Source organism: the organism of the source record quoted next, unplaced genomic scaffold (genome assembly GCF_019419815.1).
Source record: "Pyrus x bretschneideri cultivar Hongxiangsu unplaced genomic scaffold, Pyrus_bretschneideri_v1 Contig26, whole genome shotgun sequence".
Classification (NCBI taxonomy): Eukaryota; Viridiplantae; Streptophyta; class Magnoliopsida; order Rosales; family Rosaceae; genus Pyrus; species Pyrus x bretschneideri.
This window is the reverse complement of record NW_025999568.1, coordinates 864,957-879,876: the sequence shown is the minus strand read 5'-3', so window position 1 is coordinate 879,876 and position 14,920 is coordinate 864,957.

Below are 14,920 nucleotides of genomic sequence, written 5' to 3'. Positions count from 1 at the left end.
TATTCATACATATATGTACATGCTCATCATGTTGCATCGGTGTTAGTACTCGCCCTAGGGTTAGGGCCAGTCCTTCATGTGTATGTTCACATCACACCGTTCGCTCGCCTTGGATCCAAGTTAGGTGTTAGTCCTGTCGGGTAGTTGCATTGGGCAAATCCGACTCGTATGTGACGTGCTTCTGCACCAGTCTTCACCTAATTGTAGTACTAAAGTGTATTGATTACACCCAGTCCTGTTCGTGTCAGAGTTTATCTGTTCAAATTCGTGTGTCAGCTTAGATGGATGAGCACTTAGTTATACTTGATTATCACATGATTATATTACTGCGGCATTTGATATATCATGACTTGGCATATTTCTGGTTATATTGCTGTTGTACTTTTGTTACATACTTACGTAGTATGTTTTACGAAAACTATACTTGTTTTATAGCGAGGGGTTAGTATGTTTGAAAATCAAGGTTTTCCTTACAAACGTTGTTTTGCTGACCCACTCAACTTTGTTTTTCTCCCCTCCAGGTTTAGTAGCTAGGCTTACGTGTAAATGAAGGTTCTGGCAATTCTTAAGAGATGGTTATCTTCAATGGTATAACCCTTACCCTAATTACTGTACTATTCTTATGTTCTACCATCACGTGTGAAATGGGTGCAATCCCGCTCACCCGCACACTCTTTTATTTAGGCACTTTTAGGTTTAAATTTATTCACATTCTTTTTCCACTACACTACACTTTATGGCTTCATCACCCTCTAGGTGTCGGCTAGTACAACTCGATTCGGAGTCCAAGTGAACTTTACAGGTTGAGGTGTGTCATTTTTCCCTTTTGATATATTATTTGTTTAACAAAAAAAATATATATAGCATACATATATTTGACAAGAGGAGTAAAGATAAAGATGATCTAGCTGGGCACACCACACTAGATCATAACCTAAGAAGTGTGATAGGCATTGGATGACAACGGCTCACCAATCTTAGTCGTATAAGCTAGGCTTGTTGTGAGCCCACCTGCAACAAATTCTTCGTTCGTGTTGCTTTTGATGCGCAAGCCTGCCACTTTCCCCCCTTAATGTGTTGTTGCAGCTTGTTGGGCCCTCTTCCCACTTGCATTTCTTATCTATTTAAGGTGGATGCAAGAGCTAATGCCATCTCCAACCGAAGGCTGGCCAGAGGGCTCGATTTAGCCCTCTAGCCCTCCAAGATATTAATATTTTAATGAACAGTACATGACCATATTTGCCTCTATCTCCAACTGAGGGCTAAAGGGCCATAGGGCTCGTTTTAGCCCTGTCACAAAAAACTGTCTCCAACCGAAGGCCAAAGGGATATAGGGCCAAACATAGTTTATTATTTAAATTTAAAAACTACAACAACTTAAATTTAAAAAACTACAACTTATGTTTAAAAACTACAACTTAAATTTAAAAACTAAAAATTAAATTTAAATTTTGTAAAATAGAAGTTATAGAAAAAAAATAGAAGTTATAGGAAAAAAAATTTGTAAAAAAATAATATATATAAAATAAAACTGTAAAAAATAAAATAAAATAAAAAATAACGACTAGTTGATGTCAGCTAGCAGTTGCATTTGAATATTTGGCCTAGCATTCCTATCGAATATAACTGATAAGAATATATTATATTGCTGTCAGTTATATCCGACATGAATGCTTGGATTTTTGGCCTAGCTCGGGGTTGGCTGGCTAGCTGGATTGGGCCAGCCCTTTAGCCTTTGCAAATTCCATGGGGCCCACGAACCCTCTGGCCTAACCTTTAGTTGGAGATGGTTTTCGGGCTATTTTTGGCCCTCTGGACCCTTTGGTTGGAAATGGCCGAAATAACCACCCAAATCCAAGTTCCTAATTTGCCTACCCTCAAAATATATCTTTGGAAATGAATTAGACCTAAAATATGGGTCCCCAACAATGTAAGTAGGGAGAAGGTAGGGCACTGATTGTAGTTCAACAACTAAAGTCCTTTGTGCAGTTTGGCTTGTCCAATCTTCTATGCCAATGCTAGTTTTTTATCATCCCTCTATTTGATTAATGAAATCTCATTATTTTTATTAAAATATAGAGGGATACTAGCTATATTTCAAGAAAATTTTCATTGTGACGGGAATATGGGTGGTACACCACATGCTTTTATATAAATGGTGAGAAATTATATTTTTTAAGTTATTAACTTTTTAGTACACATTAGATGCTCACCACCCTCCTCTTAGACTACCACGTTTTATTAGCCTAAGACCAAACCCAACCCTGGGCTAAATGCTATTTTTTAGGTTTTATTCCCTTCCCAAACCCAACCCAACTCATGCTAAATGTGTGGACTAAAAGCTAAAAGCCAAACAAAAGCCAAAATCCCCCCAGGATTTAGCCCAGAAAATGGTGTAGGCACCACTAGCAGGACCCCACTCACTGATGCAAGGCGCAGCGGATAGTAACGAAGTAAAATTATATATAGGATTGATAGGGATGGCCCACTATCTCCTAGTGCGAGGAGAGGCCTGAAAATCCTATAAACTTTGGTTCTAGTACTAGCCTACAACGTAGACACTAGAAAGAACAAAGTAGCAAACTCTTACAAAGAGAAATGCACATAAAAACGAGTTTACAACTCAAATATCAATATAATAATTCAAACAACTTTTCCCTTTTCTTTACAAATACAAGAATTTATAGATGCTCAAACCCCCTCTTAATAATTACTAATACATGCATCATAGTTCATGTATCATTACTAGAGTTAATGAAGTCATTAATATTAACCCCACTTAATCTACCCCTCTAACATATATTTATTACATTAAATAAAGATTGAATTATTACATAAAATTCATTACTTCAGAACCCTTGTATTCCATGTATATCGGCTGAATTTCAAAAGCCAAATCTATTGAATCTTCCGATGATCTTATTTCATGTCCTGCATCATTCTCACCGGGTCGGAGAGAATTCATCCTCGAATTCGAATCACCATCAACTTTGGAGACAAAATATTGATATCTTCCACTCCAAACAAATAGACACTTTGAATAAATGGGAAACTTTGAATTGCATAAAATATACTCCACAGCCAAGGTCTTGATCTGGACGTCTTCCAAATAAATCTTCATGTGATTAGTTGTATTTGCAAAGTTTCTTGTAGTACTTGAATTGAAATTACCAACTCCAGTCAAATCAATAAATTCAGAACTACCCAACAAGTCAAATAAGCCATGGGACTCGACTTCCATATCTTCAAAGAAAAACTTGAAGTTGTAGCCTTCAACATTTCCAAGGTCCCATCCACTTGGAATTGCATCACAATTTTCACAACCCTCACAACAACGATCAAATATTGGAGGAAGATCTAGATTGAGACTTCCATCTATTGGTAGTTGCGACATGTTGGTGTTGTTACAGTGTCACCCTTGGATCGAGCTGACATTCTGATACCAACTAATGCAGGGCGCAGCCGATAGAAACAAAATAAAATGACAGACATAATGGATAGGTAGGGTCCACTATCTCCTAGTGCGAGGAAAGGCCTGAAAACCTATAAACTTTGGTTCTAGTACCAGCCTACAACGTAGACACTAGAAAGAACAAAGTAGCAGACTCTTACAAAGAGAAAGGCACATAAAACAAGTTTACAACTCAAATATCAATATGATAATTCAAACAAGTTCTCCCATTTTCTTTACAAATACATAAATTTATAGTTGCTCAAACGCCCTCTTAATAATTACTGATACATGCATCATAGTTCATGCATCATTACTAGAGTTAATGAACTCATTAATATTAACCCTACTTAATCTACCCCACTAACATAAACCTTTTACATTAAATAAAGATTGAATTATTACATAAAATTTATTACTTCAGAACTCTTGTATTACATGTATATCGGCTGAATTTCAAAAGCCAAATGTATTGAATCTTCCGATGATCTTATTTCATGTCCTGCATCACTGACATGGGCATGTCTTCCAGGATTTATTGAATCAAATAGCTGAGATCAAATATAATTAAATCTAACGGTAAAAAAATGATCTAATGGCCAAAATTTAAATACAACGGCTAAAATAATTCACCCAAATTTAGTGATTTTTCAATATTTATCGAAATTTAAATATTTTTAGCTTAAAATGTTCATAAAATTAAATTATGATTGTCCCATCCCGGCCTAGGGCAGAACCACTTCCCGGGCCTGACTCTACCATAACACAATATTGTCCGCTTTGGGCTTACCATTCCCTCACGATTTTGTTTTTGGGAACTCACGAGCAACTTCCCAGTGGGTCACCTATCATGGGATTGCTCTAGCCCCCTTCTCACTTAACTTCGGAGTTCCAATGGAACCTGAAGCCAGTGAGCTCCCAAAAGGCCTCGTGCAAGGTAGGGATGGGAATATACATATAAAGATCACTCCCTTGGGCGATGTGGGATGTCACAATCCACCCCCCTTAGGGGCCCAACGTCCTTATCGGCACACCATGGCCAGGGTTAGGCCCTGATACCAAATTGTCACATCCCCGCCCGAGGCGGATCACTTCCCAGGCCCGCTCCACCACCGTAGCACGATATTGTCCGCTTTGGGCCCCAACCACGCCCTCACGGTTTTGCTTTTGGGAACTCACACGAGAACTTCCCGATGGGTCACCCATCCTGGGAGTGCTCTCGTGCGCTACTCGCTTAACTTCCGAGTTCCCATGGAACTCGAAGCCAGTGAGCTCCCAAAAGGCCTCGTGCTAGGTAGAGATGAGAATATACATTTAAGGATCACTCCCCTGGGCGATGTGGGATGTCACAATGATAGTGTACATAATTTATTTTTTTTTTGAAATTACTTTAAAAGAAAAAATTTAGCCTAAATTTATTCTTTAATAATCTCAAACTAAAAAATTTAGGCCAGATGGGTTGGAGTAGAAAAGCTGTTTCTGGGCTAAAACCTAAATTTTCTGGAATAAAAATTTTAGGTTTTAGCCTAAGAGTTGGAGATGATCTAACTATGGTTACCAATGAAAAATTAATAGTTTCTTAAGACTTGATGAGGAAAGAGATTTTGTTAAAAAAATGAGGAAAGAGATAAATAAATTAAAAAAATTATATTTTAATTTATGCATAATTACTGCTCAGCTTCTTCCTCAAACCTGCAACACATCAAAATTTGATAGCCTCTGTTTTCTTCTGCTCCTTCTGGAACCCATTAACTGTCCCATCTTCTTTCCCAAACTTGGAACCCATTATGCTCTCCATCTCCTCCTCCCATGTTTGATTATCTTCTACGCAAAACAATGTCCAGAGAGAGGTGGGATGGGGGAACAAGAAAGAGAGGCTGAAGGGAATAAAATAGCTGGCGGCAAGGAGGTGAGATGGTTGTTGCCGGCGGAACGACGGGATTGGGTTTATGTGACTTGAAATTATTTATTTAGTTTTGTAAATCTTTTCAAATTAAGATCGACCATTTAACATTTATGAATTTAAATTTATGACTTTTTATTTCCAGAGAAAGAAAGGTTGGGGAGGAGACGAGAGAGAAAAGGCAAGAGGGTGGGTTTACCAACGGCAGAGCAGGGTGATTGTAGTGATGGTGCAGCCTCCTTGACTGTTGGTTTTTCTATTTTTGAAGTTTATTTAGTTTTTTAAATGCCTCGTACAATTTAATAGATGAGCCTTTAATATAAATATTAACTGTAGTTAATAAAAAGACACATGGCAGTCTAAGAGGAGGCTAGTGAGCATCCACTTTAGTTAATGGTGATGAGCACAAAGGAAAATGATCCAGCAAAGATTCTTTTCCTGATGATCCTAAAGATTTTGTGATCGTGATCATTCATCGTACATCGTGTAGTTAGAAATCAATTTAAATTTTAAAATTTAAAATTAAATATAAATAGTACCTAATGAAAACTGACTGCACGATGTACGATGAACAGTCACGATCACGGGATCCCTAGGAAAAGGATCCAGTGAGGATCCTTGCTGAGAATACTCTCAAGAAGGCATGTTTCCGTCACAATGAAAAATTTCTCGTCATATTGTAAACATTTTTTGTTTTTTACTTATAATGTCACATCTCGACTTGAGGCGGATCACTTCCCGGGCCCGCTCCACCACTGTAGCACGATATTGTCGCTTTGGGCTTACCATTCCTTCACGGTTTTATTTTTGGGAACTCACGAGCAACTTCCCAGTGGGTCACCCATCATGGGATTGCTCTAGCCCCCTTCTCGCTTAACTTTGGAGTTCCTACGGAACTCAAAGCCAGTGAGCTCCCAAAAGGCCTCGTGCTAGGAAGGGATGGGAATATACCTATAAGGATCACTCCCCTGGGCGATGTTGGATGTCACAATCCACCCCCCTTAGGGGCCCGACATCCTTGTCGGCACACACGCGGCCAGGGTTAGGCTCTGATACCAAATTGTCACATCCCGGGCGGGGCGGATCATTTCCCGGGCCCGCTCCACCATCGTAGCACGATATTGTCCGCTTTGGGCTTACCATTCCTTCACGGTTTTATTTTTGGGAACTCACGAGCAACTTCCCAATGGGTCACCCATTATGGGATTGCTCTAGCCCCATTCTCGCTTAACTTCGGAGTTCTTACGGAACTCGAAGCCAGTGAGCTCCCAAAATGCCTCATGCTAGGTAGGGATGAGAATATACATATGAGGATCACTCCCCTGGCGATGTGGGATGTCACATATAATCTAACAACTATGATAAAATGAGATTAAATCTAATAGTTAAAAAAAGATTTAACACCTCAAAATTAAATCTAACGTCTAAAATAATTTAAGAAAATAATTTAAATAAAATTTAACTTAAAATTTTATAAATACTTATGTATTTGTATTTTTTTAATTACTTATTGGAATTTAAATATTTTTAGACTAAAATGTTCATAAAAATAAATTAAGATAATCTACATAAATTTTATTTTTTAAAAAAAGTTACTGAAAATAAAAAGTTAGGCTAAAATCATTATTCAATCATCATGGGCTAAAATTTTAAGCCATAAGAGTTAGAGGAGAAAAATACTTTCTGGCTTATGGCTTAAAATTTTCTAGTTTAAATTTTTAAGCTTTATCCTCAAGGGTTGGAGATGGTCAAAGTGTGGAGGAAAAAATATCCTAAAATTTATGGAGTTGCCAAGTGGACTTTTTTCTCGAAGCAGACAAGAAAGCCCTCATTAAATTGATGAGGCCCGATTTAATCCACACACAATTCAACATCTCTGAAGACATGAGTAGCCTAATACGACGTCTCCTGCCATGGTAATGGGAAAAGTTAAATGCATTAAAGATAGGATTAATTACCAAATCCTCTTTAATACTCTCCTAATTGAAGATCAACACAAATAGGGAAGGAATCCCAATCTTATGGAAGAAAGAAAACTATCCATCCTCAAGAGGAACAAGTTGTCCTTCAGATGCATAGTTAGGGGCAATTGTAAGACGAAGTTGGATCAGACAGAGCAACAGTGTCACCATTATCCTATTCTGAGGCAATAGAGAAAGTTCGAGCGTCTCCCTTGGAATGATCATGCTTGTTCCGTGAGACACGAGATCTTATCCGTGGAATCAATCAAATCTTCTATATGTCTTGGAGTTCCTACAATCTAGGAATTGGCGTGCGTTGCAAGTAATCACACTCCTAAGAGGGCACAATATCTACTTCTAGATATATTCTAGGATTCTCTCGATTTAGTACAAGGATTCTATCCTGAAAAATGTCTCTCTCCCAGTTAGTATAAATACACTTGCCTAGTATTTGTCTTTGGTAACGCACTGCAATTCTTTTACCCACTACTTGAATCTAAAACTACTTGCTAACATGACTGTCGAAGAGCCTTTGAACGACACACACCCCCGACCTTAGGTTTGCTCACGGTTGTTATCTGTTTCGCATGTTGCTCGGATGTGCTTCCACCATCAGCGAGAGTGCACAAATTTGGTTCCAACATATATTGCACTCACGAGTGTGATTCCTATATAATATATGACAATAGAGAGGAGATAATTAATCATAAAAAATAGAGGGAAAAAAATAGACGAGTCTCATACTTTATATAGAAAATTTACATATCTAACTCACATTACCATGAAAATAGTGTACAAATGAACTTGTAGTGTCTTTCTTATAGATTGACATCACACTCACCTAATCAGATATGGATGACCTAATGGGAGGGAGATTAGGCTCACTGTATATGTAATCGTTATTTAGATGAGTTGAACAAAAGACGTCTAACTTACAAAATAATACTATGGACGAATTGTATCAAAAGCATTTCTATGTGCCCAAATTTAGGGTGGTAAAATGTAAAAACTGTTGTGACATATGTTTTAATACATATTGTGATTGTGTAAATCCTAAGTAGAGATAGATTAGGAATCCTTTGGGATCTAGAAGATCTTTCCTAATAGACTTTGAATTATTTGGAGAGCAAGTTTCTCTCCTCTTTATTACTATAAATAAAGGCACAATGACCGGGGAATTAACACACAATTCCTCAAGCCTATTCTCCATTCTCTTTCTCTCTATGCAGCACCCCTCAGTTAAACTTAGGCCACAACACATTATCAGCATGCTCTTCACATTGTGCTAAAGAGAATTTATTCATCTTCAATCAGGGGAGTATTACGTTTCAATTATTTTAATCGACTAAATTTTGATTTTATTGAATTCATATACTTTTACTGATTCAATTTATTTTTTTCTTGTGTTGAACATGATACAAGTTTTGAAGATAGAAAGACAAAATTGAAGAAATAATTTTCTGCATCAAACTAGTTCATTAATATCATCACAGAATCATGTTCTTCCAAAACAACAATTTTTATCTCGATATTTTTGCAGCCCTGATAGCATGAACATTCACTATAATGCATGACCCAACTTTACATTTTTTAGATTCTATATAAATTGTGTATGCATTATACTTATGATTTTAAATTATGTGAATTGATATTACTATGAATTATATTGTTATATAAGCATATAATTGAATTGAAAAAACAAAAAAACAAAAAAAATTAGGGTTTATTCAACCCAGGCGAGTTGGGGCTTGGAACCATTAAGCAACCAAATCTCGAGCCACTAGCACGTCAGGTTATCAACCTATGCTGTTGGAGCCACTGGAGCCACAAGCTGTGAACCAAGTCGGAGCACAGTAACTCCCTTAGAACCCAGAAACCCATGACGCCGTTCTGACGTCTTCACCCCTAAACGCGCACATATAGCGAGGACCCCTACCATAACCGCCATCCTCGATGACCTGAAGTCATCCACGATGAACACCTGGCCAAGATTCCTTCAAATCTCACAGGATTTTGAAATCCCGATTTTGAACCCGTGGTTTTTTTTTGGCTCTTGGGCATTGAGAGTAACCCTCTCCGTCACTCATGCGTGGCCCTCCGTTGGAACCTGACTTTCCTTGATGGTCCCGACCTTAAACACTATAGCCAGAAGTGGCGACACTGGTCTTCCTCTCTGATGATCATTTTGAGCGACGCTGGGGTGTTCTTTGGTCCAATACGACCCTCTGGGCTTCTCCCAGGGTCTGCCTACAATAGCCCAGCCCACTGCCGTTAGCTTTTTTTCTTCGTTTAGCCCGTGATGCCACATAGCCCAACCCTGGGCCTCTGTCTCACTGCACTTGCATTCTTCAACCCATGCACGTGTAAGACATGGCTTGCTGCCCTTACCCCCTGCTCGGCCTGTATCTGTCCTAGCCCAATATTGGGCTTGGGCTTTTTTTTTTTTTTTTTTTTTTTTTTTTTACAGCCCCATGTGGGCTTTGGTTGGATTTTGGACTTGAAGCTCCATACTTTTAGGGCCGTTTCACTCAACTTTCAAATAATGGTCCCAAAGCTACTCACTATTAATATCTTTGTTTTCTTTTGCTTTATGTATATTTTTTGTCTTGTATATATTGTGTTTGTTTGCAGGTTTTATGAACCCGAAGTTCATACTTCCAAACCCGAAGTTTCAGAAAAGTGCCATGGAAACTTGAAGTTTCTTAACGCGCAACACTCATATTGAGACCCGAAGTTCTCCATGCTTAAATCCGTTTAAATCAAACCATGTCTTAGAACCTGAATATTCTAACTTTGATGTTTATGGAAATTTTATTTCCTAAAACACCAATCACGTTCTTGTTTTCGCCATTCAGCATAATGTCAAATCGTAACAAGTTCGATTTCACTAATTTGGAAGTTTCGAACAAGAAACTACTTTATGTGGATACAAGACGTGACACCCTGCTTGACTACGACTAGTTGCGAAATCATTGTAGCCAGTTATGGTGTGGAAGAGCTGAATAAGCCTCTGTCATGATCTTCATTTGAAAACTTATGCTTGAAGCATATCAAATGGAAGTACTTCACTGCCAAGGACTCCATGGCTCTTTGACTCTCTATGGACCGTTTCAAATCATGCAAAGATGAATTCTTGCCCAAAGCAAAACATGATTGAAACCTTTTTTTTACGTCCATGAATAAGTACAATTCTGAAGTTTATATCTGATTAAATTTTGACTGGAAGAAAATCTTTCTCATTCTTCTATATCTAAATTGTTCATGAAGTAGCAGTATAGAGAGCGAAATTTGACATGGAAGGCTGTATTGGCTGAACCTCCTTGTATATTTGGTTTACTTTGTGAATAATTTATTTTTTTCTTGGATATAAGATTGGTGTTTGGTTGTCACTATTATTCTCCAATAAGAGTTAATTAACGAAAATTACCACATATGACTAATAAAATTAACTTATGCTTAGGTATGTTTTATGGGGAAGTTAGCAGTCTGGTTCTATGCTAACTTCATACCTAATTGTGGGGCATGGCACTGCCCTATATTGTCTAATGGTACTAATTTTACCATAAAGGGAATCCTTATACTCACTCGTTTTGGAAGAACGCCTTTTGAGCTTTAAGGATATTCGAGAGCATTATTACCATATTGAAACCAATGTAGAAAATGGAGTAAAATTCCTTTGCATATTACCATATTGCACTTCCTACGAATATAGCCAGAAGTGTATTCTAGAGAAGATGGAATACTTAACGAGTAGATTACATCCATTCAGGCCAACTATGTGGCTGGCCAGAAGCCCGAGATTCCAAAGCAATTTTCACTATGGATGTATGTTTGGGATATTTAGGATGATCTGTGATGAGCCGTTTTAAGCATCCTTTTATTAGAAGTAAAGATATCATACCTAGACACGTATCATGCCTTAGCACCCTCCATCTTTTCTACAAAGAATTCAAGGGGACATTTGTGGACTGATTCAACCACCATACGGACAATTTTGATACTTTATAGTATTGGTTGATGTTTCTACACATTGGTCACACGTGTGGCTGTTGTCCATAAACTGCATTCTCCACATTGGTGGCTCAGATTAACAAGCTCATGGCTCACCACCCAGATTATCTGATCGAATCTATTTGATTGGATACGTTAGAGAATTTAAATCGAAAACTTTCGATGGATATTGCATGTCGGTTGGGTTTTGAAGTTGAACATCAAGTACCCCATGTTTATACCCAGAACGACCTAGCAGAAGCATTCATTAAATGCCTTCAAATGACTGTGCGATCGTTGGTCATACGTACCAAGTTATCGATCTCTGCTTAGGGCCATGCAATATTGCAAGTAACCATGTTGGTCCACCTGAGGCCCGTCACAACCCAACCTTATAAAGCGTGTGTTAGTTGGTTACCAGATACGAACCTGACATATCCCATCTGCGCGTCTTTGGTTGTGTGGTTTATGTGCCATTTGCGCCACCCTTACGTACAAAAGAAAAAAAAGGGTCCTCAGGGAAGGATGGGAATCTATATCAGTTATGATTATCATTCCAATATTTGTTACTTAGAACTTTTGACAAGCGATCTCTTTATGCTTGTTTTGCGGATTATCACTTTTATGAAACAGTCTTCCTATCGTTAAGTGGAGATAAGAACGTCAACGTTTTGACAGAACGACGCGAATTATCATGGCCGTCCCCACTATGTCTCATCTCAATCCTAATCTAGATTGTCAAAGTATAACCAGACACTTCCTCTGATGAAGTAAAAAGTGACAAGATCACGTATACCAGCTGCAAATATGCCTGCAAAGATGTGTACCAAATGTACGACGGACCTTCATCCTGAAAGCAGGAACACCACTATTATGGCCGACCTTCTTACATTGGCGGCTAGCCAATCAATTTGTCTTGCACTAGAAGTGTGGTAGATCACTCGGTTCGAGGATTCACTTCCCCCAAATTGGAGGAACATGACATGAACAAATCCGCCCCTTAATCACTGTCTCAGTCTTTTCCATCTCATGAGATTAAATCCGGATTACTCCCAATATCTGAAGTTCTTGGTCCAATATACTAGTTTGGATGAGATATGGAATTGGAATAAGATTATCGTAGTTGATATTTCATTTATATGGTAACTACCGACATAAATGAAAAACGACAATAACGAATCGCATTCTGTTGATTAGTGTCAACGTAGAACTGATTGGTCAACTAGAGGAATCAATTGATGATGAATGAGATGAATGAAATAGTGCGATATGATGCCTTGTGGCGTAAGTTTTCTCTCATATGCCATGTGATTGATTGCAGCATTACAAACATGGTTATAGTATCTCTGGGACCCTAATACGACACCTACATGGAGTTTCCAAAAGACTTACATGTATTGATTCAAATAGTTCTAGATCACAAGAACACCCTCTCGGTTCTCAAGAGGCCTTCACTTTGCGGATGCAGAATTATCTGGGCGGATGTGGTATACCCGTTTAAGTGAATATTTGATCAGTTAGGGATATATGCCCCTACATGTACAAAATCCGAAATGGCTAGAGTTGAGAAAACTAATTTGCATCTAAAGTCGGACTTTAAAATGAATGATCTTGGGAAAACTTGACATTACTTTGACCTGAAGTTTTGAGCTAGTTCTAATGGTATTCTGGTTCACCACTCGAACTAGACCCAGAAGGTGTTATGTCTGAGTATACCCTGTTGTTTGTATACTAGATGCAAATGAGACATTTACAGAGGATATGGAGCATAAGGTTCCATATTTGAATGTGAGGTAACCATATCTAAGTACAATTAGCGTTTGTTGTACTTAGCTCAATGCACTAGATCAGACATCTTATATGCTAATAATCTTTTGGCATAAAGCAGCACTGCGCCTACACGCTACCATCAAATTGGTGTTAAAGATGTTTTTTCATTACTACGTTGTGGGATTCGCCAGATTAGACCCCTTTGATCATTGGAATGATGCCTACCTTGTGGGATTCATCAAATCAGACTATCTATATGACCGCACAAGGTATATTCCCGAATGGTTATGTCTTTACCATTAAGGAACACTGCAATATCTTGGAGGTCAACCAGATAGACCTTTGTTGCGAAACCTTTGAATCGTTCCAAGAGTCATTGTACATCATCACATGAAAGATATGGTCGAGAACTCTTGTTGAGCATATTAGAACTCCTTGCAATTTTCGTCCCTCGTTAAGTCCCAATAACAATGCATGAAGACAAAGCTGTATGTATCGACCAGATTATGATACATCTCAACAAGTCAATGCCAAGCATATTATGTCTACATCAGCATGATCATCAGAAGATTGAAGTCAAGCAGTCCGATCCCAGACAACCTTGCCGACGTCCACACGACGTCACTGTCGAAGTCTACCTTCCAAAAGCTTGTCCAAGGAATTGGTATGCGTAACTTTCTCACTTACGATGCTTCTAGTTTCATTTGGAAGTTTTGCCAAACTTAGGGGAAGCATCTAGAAGTATACTCACTTGACCTTAATGTACTCTTTTTCCCTGCGATTAGGAGCATTTTTCCCGTTGGGTTTTTGCTATTTGACTAGGTTTTAATGAGGCACCCATCTTGGGTTGGTCATACCCTTGTGTACGTTCTACTTGCGTCCCGAAGATGTATAGTTTTAACTTAATGCAACTTCTCACTTTTCTCATTTGACTATGGGATTTTGTCCCACCATGGGTTTTGCCATAGTAAGTTTTGTGAGTTTTACCATCCATGCATTCTTCTGTTTGTTTTGAGACTTGCATTCGTTATTTGTGCCGGCTAGATGAGACGACTTCATCAATTGCTTTTACATTTGCTTGAAGATTTGATGCGCTATCTACTTGACTATTTGCACACTTAAGGGCTGTGGCATATGTTCTAATACATATTGTGAATGTGTAAATCCTAAGTAGAGATAGATTAGGAATCCTTTGGGTAAATCCTAAGTAGAGATAGATTATGAATCCTTTGGGATCTAGAAGATCTTTCCTAATAGGCTTTGTATTACTTGGAGAGCAAGTTTCTCTCGTCCTTATTACTAAAAATAAAGGCCCAAGGACTCAAGAATTAACACACAATTCTTCAAGCCTATTCTTCATTATCTTTCTCTCTATGCCATACTCCTCAATTAAATATACGTCACAAAAAAACCAGGTACGGTAAGTTAGGGAACACAAGTCCAAGCCCTATTTTTAACGTTTTTTACAAGCCAGGAGGATCCTCTCTGGATGCTCTTGTGAGGATCTTAAGGATCCTCAAATCGTATCCGTTCATCGTATATCGTGAAATCAGTTTTCGTCAGGTACTATTTATAAAAATTTAAAATAAAAATATTTAAAATGATTTCTGATCGCACGATGTATGATGAATAGATACGATTTGAGGATCTCCAGGATCCTTATTCTTTTACAAGTCCAAGCCCTTTGGATTATGTAATGAGTATGATTCTCTTCCTTTCTATTCCCATCATTTTACATTGTTTTTTTGTCTTATTATTTTTATAAAAAATTAATATAAGATGATGATGTGGTTAAATCGTAGCCGTTGAAATAAGAGAAGAGAGAAGGAAAGAGAGATTAGGAGG